An 8,076-nucleotide genomic window follows, 5' to 3' on the forward strand; every position below is an offset into this window, starting at 1 on the left:
TAAAGATTAAGATGGTGAAGTTTACAGACTCTTCATCAGGTTTGTATACTAGCTTTGCTTTCTTTTAGCTTTACGACGCAGGGCAAGTTATATAACTTCTCTATGCCTCGGTTTCCTATTTTAAAGGGGGGATAGTAATAACATATATTCCATAGGGACTTCATGAGAATTAAATATGTTAATGTATGTGAAAAATTTAAAATTTATTGCCTACACATGGTAGGCATAAAAAAATAGCACAACAACAATAAAATTAAAGCTTAGTTTTTGCAATGTACAATCATACATGCTAATCTTTAAAAATAAGACAGTAAGGAAATACACTTAAGTCATGTTTACAGAAGGCAAACTTTTCGGAACTGCACTCTGAAGTTTCAAGAGAGCCCGGAGCCTGAGCCGCAGGCAGGGACAATGGAGGAAAACAAAAGCCAGAAATGTGAGCCGTGCCTTCCTTACTCAGCAGACAGCAGACAGATGCAGGAACAAGGAAAAAGCAATCTGCATGTAACATCAGTAGAAGATGCAGAATGCCGCAGAACCAAGGAGCGCCTTTCTAATAGAAGCAATCGTACTTCAGTTTCCAAGTCTTCCCGAAACATCCCAAGGAGACACACTCTCGGGGGGGGGGGGGGCCCGAAGTTCCAAAGAAATACTGGGAATGCAAACATCGGAGATGGATAGAAAGAGAGAAGCTTTCCTGGAACACTTAAAGCAGAAATACCCCCATCATGCCACAGCGATCATGGGCCACCAAGAAAGGCTGAGAGACCAGACAAGAAGTCCCAAACTGTCTCACAGTCCTCAACCTCCCAGTTTGAGTGACCCAGTCGAGCATTTACCAGAGACGTCCGGTGATTCTTTGGAAGCCATGTCTGAAGGGGAGGAGCCAAGTCCTTTTTCCAGAGGCAGCTGAACTCGTGCAAGCCTTCCTGTGGTGAGGTCAACCAGCCAGACGAAAGAAAGATCTCTGGGGGTTCTCTATCTCCAGTACGGAGATGAAACCAAGCAGCTCAGGATGCTGAATGAAATCACAAGTGCAGACACGATCCGTGCTCTCTTTGTAAGTGCCTTTCCACAGCAGCTCACCATGAAAATGCTGGAGTCGCCCAGTGTCGCCATTTACATCAAAGATGAAAGCAGAAATGTCTATTATGAATTAAATGATGTAAGGAACATTCAAGACAGATCCCTCCTCAAAGTGTACAACAAGGATCCTTCACACGCATTCAGTCACACACCAAAAACTGTGAATGGAGACCTGAGGATGCAGAGAGAACTTGTTTATGCAAGAGGAGATGGCCCTGGTGCCTCTTGACCTGGATCCACAGCTCATCCACCCCACGCAATTCCCAATTCTCCACCATCCACTCCTGTGCCTCATTCCATGCCTCCCTCCCCATCCAGAATTCCTTATGGGGGCACTCGCCCCATGGTTGTTCCTGGCAATGCCACCATCCCCCGGGACAGACTTTCCAGTCTGCTGGTCTCCAGATCCATCTCACCAAGCCCAAGCGCCATCTTAGAAAGAAGAGATGTCAAGCCCGATGAAGACATAAGCAGCAAAAACATCGCGATGTACAGAAATGAGGGTTTCTATGCTGACCCTTACCTCTATCATGAGGGAAGGATGAGCATAGCCTCATCCCACGGATGGCACCCTCTGGACGTCCCTGATCACATCATTGCATATCACCGCACAGCGATTCGGTCAGCGAGTGCTTATTGTAACCCCTCCATGCAAGCGGAAATGCACATGGAACAATCATTGTACAGACAGAAATCAAGGAAGTATCCAGATAGCCATTTGCCCACTCTGGGCTCCAAAACACCCCCTGCCTCTCCTCACCGAGTTAGTGACCTGAGGATGACAGACATGCACGCACATCATAATGCTCACGGCCCCCCTCACACCATGCAGCCAGACCGGGCCTCGCCAAGTCGTCAGTCCTTTAAAAAGGAACCAGGCACCTTGGTATATTTTGAAAAGCCCAGGAACACTCCAGGATTATCCGGCATTGTGGACCTTGGCCCTCCTCTAGTTGAGAAGCAAGTTTTTGCCTACAGCACTGCTACAATCCCCAAAGACAGAGAGACCAGCGAGAAAATGATGAAAACGACAGCCAACAGGAACCACACAGAAAGTGCAGGAACTCCCCACATTTCCGGAGGGAAGACTCTGGGTGCCCAAGAGGCCACGGTGCCACCCAGCCAGCCCCTGCCTACAGGCGCCTCAGCCATCCACATGATCCTGCTGGACATGAAGCGAAGTGTGGCCGAACTCAAGCTCCAGCTCCAGCAGATGAGACAGCTCCAGCTGCAGAACCAGGAGCTGCTGAGGGCCATGATGAAGAAGGCTGAGCTGGAAATCAGCAGCAAAGTTGTGGAAACAATGAAGAGGCTGGAGGATCCCGTGCAGCGACAGCGCACCCTAGTGGAGCAAGAGAGACAAAAATACCTCCACGAAGAGGAGAGGATTGTCAAGAAGTTATGTGAGTTGGAAGACTTTGTTGAAGACTTGAAGAAGGACTCTTCATCCGCTGGCCGAGTGGTTACTCTCAAGGATGTGGAAGATGGGGCTTTCCTCCTAAGACAAGTGGGAGAAGCAGTAGCCACCCTGAAAGGAGAATTTCCAACCTTACAAAACAAGATGAGAGCCGTCCTGAGCATAGAAGTCGAGGCCGTGCGGTTTCTGAAGGAGGAGCCACATAAGCTGGACAGTCTCCTAAAACGTGTGCGCAGCATGACAGACATCCTGACCATGCTGCGGAGACATGTCACTGATGGGCTCCTGAAGGGCACCGATGCAGCCCAAGCCACACAGTATGTCGCTATGGAAAAGGCCACAGCCGCCGAAGTCTTGAAGAACCAGGAGGAAGCAGCCCATGGCCCCAGCCAGCCCTTCCATGGCACGGGAGTCCCTGGCGATGTGAAGTCGGAAGTGGTGCCTTTGTCTGGCATGACCGTTCACCACGCACAGAGCTCTCCTGTGGTCATCCAGCCCTCCCAGCACTCCCTGGCCCTGCTGAACCCTGCCCAGAACTTGCCTGTCGGGACTGGTACCCACACAGCCAACCCTCCTGCAGTCACACAGGAAGTAACCTCTGCACCGCAGTCAGCTCCAGCCCCACAGTCCCCTCAGACACCCACGAATGGTTCCACCATGCAGAGCTTGTTCACTGAGGAAATCCACAGTGTGAGTGCCAAGAACAGGGCAGTGTCCATTGAGAAAGCAGAAAGGAAATGGCAAGAGAAAAGGCAAAATCTGGACCATTATAATGGGAAAGAGTTTGAGAAGCTCCTGGAAGAAGCTCAGGCCAACATCATGAAGTCAATTCCAAACCTGGAGATGCCACCAGCCTCGGCCCCATTGCCAAAGGGAGATGCCCCCGTGGACAAGGGGGAACTCTCAGAAGACTCACCAAATTCAGAACCAGACTTGGACAAGCTGGGGAGGAAGTCACCCCCTCCCCCTCCTCCACCTCCTCGGAGAAGTTACCTGCCTGTATCGGGGCTCACTACCACGAGATCTGGTGATGTGGTCTACACTGGCAGGAAGGAGATCATCACTACCAAGGCCAGCGGTGAAGATGTTGGTTCAAGCCCACAGACAAGAGCCACAAAATGTCCAGCAGAAGAGCCTGCTTCAGCCTGGGCCCCATCCCCTCCACCAGTCACTGCGTCCTCCTTGAAAGATGAGGAAGAAGAAGAAGAAGAAGGAGACAAAATAATGGCAGAACTCCAGGCATTCCAGAAGTGTTCCTTTATGGAAGTAAATTCAAACAGTCATGCGGAGCAGTCCCGGGCTGACAGTCACGCTAAAGACACTAGGCCAGGCGTCACAGTGCCACCCAAGGAGAAGAAGGGCTCCGGTGGGACCCCACAGATGAGCAGGATGCCTGTCCCTATGAGTTCCAAGAATAGACCAGGAAGCCTGGACAAACCTGGCAAGCAATCCAAACTGCAGGATCCTCGCCAATATCGTCAGGTAGTTTTACCTTAAACCCAATTTTGGATGGACATGATTTCCGTTTTGAAGCAAGTCACTGACTTAGTTCATACCAAATACTATGTTTTCTTTGTAAGCTATGATTTACAGTAGACATCCTGGATCTGGGGGCATGAAGAAAGTCTAAAAAAAAAACTTTGTTAAAGTTTTCACCACGCTCTTGCAAGCTTGCAATAAAACATCTTTTACTTTGTGAACAAAAAAAAGAAGGCAAACTTTTCTTTTTTAATATTTTATGCTTTTTTATAATATTTGGGTATTTCTGAAGAAATTAATATTTTTGAATTATGAAAAACATAAACATTTCTTTTGTTTTTTGATAATACTCCTTTTAGGTCCTAACTTTATTGAAGGGAAAATTGGGGAGCAGATTAGGATTTTTTTTTATTTTTGTTTTTTAATTTGTACTAATTAGTTATACATGACAGTCAAATGCATTTTGCCATATTGTACTCAAATGGAGCATAACTTGTCATTCTTCTGGCTGTACATGGTGCAGAGTCACACCAGTAGTGTAATCATACATGTGTAGAGGATAATAAAGTCTGTCTCATTCTACTGTCCTTCCAATTCCCACAGCCCCACCTTTTCCCCTCTTCACAGTCCAAAGTTCCTTCATTCTTCCTTACCCCACCCCCACCATGGATCAGCATCCACTTATCAGAGAAAACATTCGGCTTTTGGTTTGGGGGCATTGGCTTATTTCACTTAGCATGATATTCTCTAGTTCCATCCATTTACCTGAAAATTTCATTTTTCTTTAAGGCTGAATAATATTCTATTGTGTATATGTACCACATTTTCTTTATCCATTCATCTGTTGAAGGGCATCTAGGTTGGTTCCATAGTTTAGGTATTGTGAATTGAGCTGCTATAAACATTGATGTGTCTGTGTCACTGTAGTATCCTGACTTTAAATACGGTGGGTATAAACCCAGGAGTAGGATAGGTGGGTCAAATGGTGGTTCCATTCCAGGTTTTCTGAGGAATCTCCATACTGCTTTCCAGAGTGGTTGCACCAATCTGCAGTCCCACCAACAATGTATGAGTGTGCCTTTTTTTCCCCACATCCTTGCCAATATTTATTATTGCTTATTTTCTTGATAATTAAGGCAAAAAAATTTGATATCTTTGATATATCTTTGATAACATGTGATTTAATAGTTAAATGGAATAGGGTGGGAACAGGAAGTGTGAAAAAAGTGGAGCACTTATGTGAGAGATTTATGCCTAACTTGCTATGACCAACAGAGTTCCTCAGTTACATGGGCAAAGGTTCCTTTAAGGCTCCTCAAGGATTCTGGGAAGTGAAGGGCTTTACCTCCTCCAGCTCTCTTTAGAGAGAATTTCAGTACTCATTGAACATGTTCTCTTCTCTGAGGAGCTGGAAGAGGATTCCCATTAGCCCATACAGTTAAGAAACTGGGGAATCTAGGGAAGGGCTTTTCATAGTAGATGCTCATTAGAATCACTTGAGAGCTTTTTAAAAATGTACCCAGTCCCCCAACCCTTGAGATCATGAACTGTTAGTCTGTGTGTTTTTCAAAGCCCTCTGGGTAATTCTAATATACAGCTAGTGGTTTGAGAACCATTGCTGTAGACTTCTTCATTTCTCATTTTCTTCATCAAGAGATCCTAGATGACACCTGTGTGGCCAGTGATTCATTACATGAGGCTCTTAATACCTTACTGCCCAATTAGAGTCCCAAATAACTGGAGCTTCAGAGGTGCCAGAGGAATCCACACTCACAGGAAAGGGTGGCTAAAGAGAAATCACAAGTCACTTAAAGAGACTCATTTGAAGGAGGGAGGTGGAGCCAAACATTGAGTACAGGTAACTCCTCATGAAGCAAATTTAATGGGAAGAACAGAAGAAAGCTTTAGAAAATATGTGTCTTAAGGACAAATAATCAGAGAGAAAAAAGAGATTAAAAAATAAACCTTTATCACAAACTAAATGGGGAAATTGAAAATAAAATACAGATGAAAAGTGGATAGATACTTTAGGAGATTAAATCAAGGCAGAATCTTGCAAAAAAATACCTTATCAAATTGAAAAGAGACATGTATCACAGTTTCAGTGTACTCAATATGTAAATGTGTATATACTGAATACATGAATCAGAAGAGAGGAAAATAGATGGTTAATGAATGATCCAAGAAATATTAGGAAAAAAATGCTCTTCTTTTAAAGACAGAGTTGAATTTTCAGATTAAAAGGGTCACCAAGATGCTAAAGCTATGTTAAAAAAATCACTTAATTCTAAGGGCAGAAAAAACTGTTTGATTACAAAGGAAAGGAAATAAAATTAGTTATATATTTCATTGTAATTTTTAAGGCAAGAAAACAACAAACCAAATGTGAGAAGAGAAAAAAAAACAGTAAATTACTTTCAACTTTTGAAATTATATGGTGGTGCTTGTTACGAATAGTGGCAGAGAACTTGGCTGAATTGTGTTTGTTCTAGTATTTTGTGGAATGTAGAGCTTGTGAACAATAAAATTGTGTATTTAGATGGAGAAATTTTTAAGTGAGGTTGGTTCTCTTGACCCATACAGTAAAACACAAGAAGAGATAATGAATTTAAGATAGAATTAAGCAAAAAGGAATAATAAAATATTTGTAAAAGCTTCTTGTCCCCTACTCTTTTTCAAATGTGAAAAAGCACATTTAGAAGAGAACACTTAGTTTGTGGTAGACTGACCATTGGATAATAAGATGAATGTGGTTATGAACAAACATGGACCTAATTAGATATCAACAGAAGTCAAGAGTAAAGATGAAATTATAAAGCAGAAAAAACTATCAGCTGTGACAAGAGAAATGGGGAAAAAATAAAAATTTTTGACTGTTTTTTAAAAATTTTTTTAATGTCTGATAAAATTCCCAGACCCTCCAGGGCCAGAGTGTAGAGCTGTTTGCAGCATAGATACTATGACATAACCCTCTCGTAAGTTGAGAGACATCTGTATAGATACTCAGCTGCAAACATGCACTATTCTTTTTTTTTCCAATTTTTTATTGGTGCATTATAATTGTACATATTGATGGGATTTGTTGTTGCATATTCATACATGCATACAACATAACAATATAATTTAGTCAGTATCACTCCCCAGTGCTTCCCTCACCTCCCACCCTTTGATCTCTTTCCTCTACTGATTTCCCTTTGATATTTAGGAGATCCACACCGACTCTCATTTTTCTTTTTTCTCTATAGTTTCCACATATGAGAGAAACATACGAGTTTCACTTATTTCCCTTAACATAATGGTCCTAACTTTCATCCATATTCCTGCAAATGCTATAATTTCATTTTTATTTATGGCTGAATGACTCTATTGTTTGTACACATCATATTTTCTTTATCCATTCATTCATTGATGGACACCTAGGCTACTTTCATAGTTTAGCTCTTGTGAATTTTGCTGCTATAAACATGGGTAAAACATACTCTATTCTTCAAGCAAGAGAAGAAGGGCCCAGAAGCAATTCAGAAAAGCACCAAGTCTGCCACTCCCACCACAGACCCAGAGTGCATGGACAGGTGGGATACAGTGCTGTCACCAGCTCAGTTAAAAAGGGTGAGGCCCTTCATGGCAACATCAGCAGTTTTCCAGCATACATTTTGAAAATCTTCCAGCTTCTACCCATCACCAAGGCCTTGAATGCATTTTTTACTTACAGTATTTTCATTTCACTATGAATTTATTAGGACATAACCCTCTTGTAAGTTGAGAGATGTTTGTAGAGCCAGCATCATTCTCAGGGTGGGACACTTGACCCATTCCCATCTCAGGTAGAGACAGGATGATGCCCATTCTCACTAGAGCACCACACAATTATAGAAGTATTTCCCAGTGATATTAAATAAGCACTTAAAATAAAATACAAAAATTTAAAGGAACAGACCAGTTAAATTTAGAGGAGGGACATTCTGTCTACAGTACATAAATGCTGTGATCCTATCTCGTTGACCATTCTGGTATGTGGACTCTCCCTAACTCTGTATCCCACCATGATAATTCAGATCTGCAATGCCCTCAATTTCTCATGCAGCATAGTTTTC

The 8,076-nt window shown here is 43.1% G+C and overlaps 1 pseudogene; it reads left to right on the forward strand.

Moving 5' to 3' along the window:
• The first annotated feature begins 411 nt into the window (after positions 1–411).
• Positions 412–4,000, forward strand: LOC143640011 (sickle tail protein homolog pseudogene; annotated as a pseudogene).
• The last annotated feature ends 4,076 nt before the right edge of the window (positions 4,001–8,076 follow it).

Source organism: Callospermophilus lateralis, unplaced genomic scaffold, assembly GCF_048772815.1.
Source record: "Callospermophilus lateralis isolate mCalLat2 unplaced genomic scaffold, mCalLat2.hap1 Scaffold_105, whole genome shotgun sequence".
Classification (NCBI taxonomy): domain Eukaryota; kingdom Metazoa; phylum Chordata; class Mammalia; order Rodentia; family Sciuridae; genus Callospermophilus; species Callospermophilus lateralis.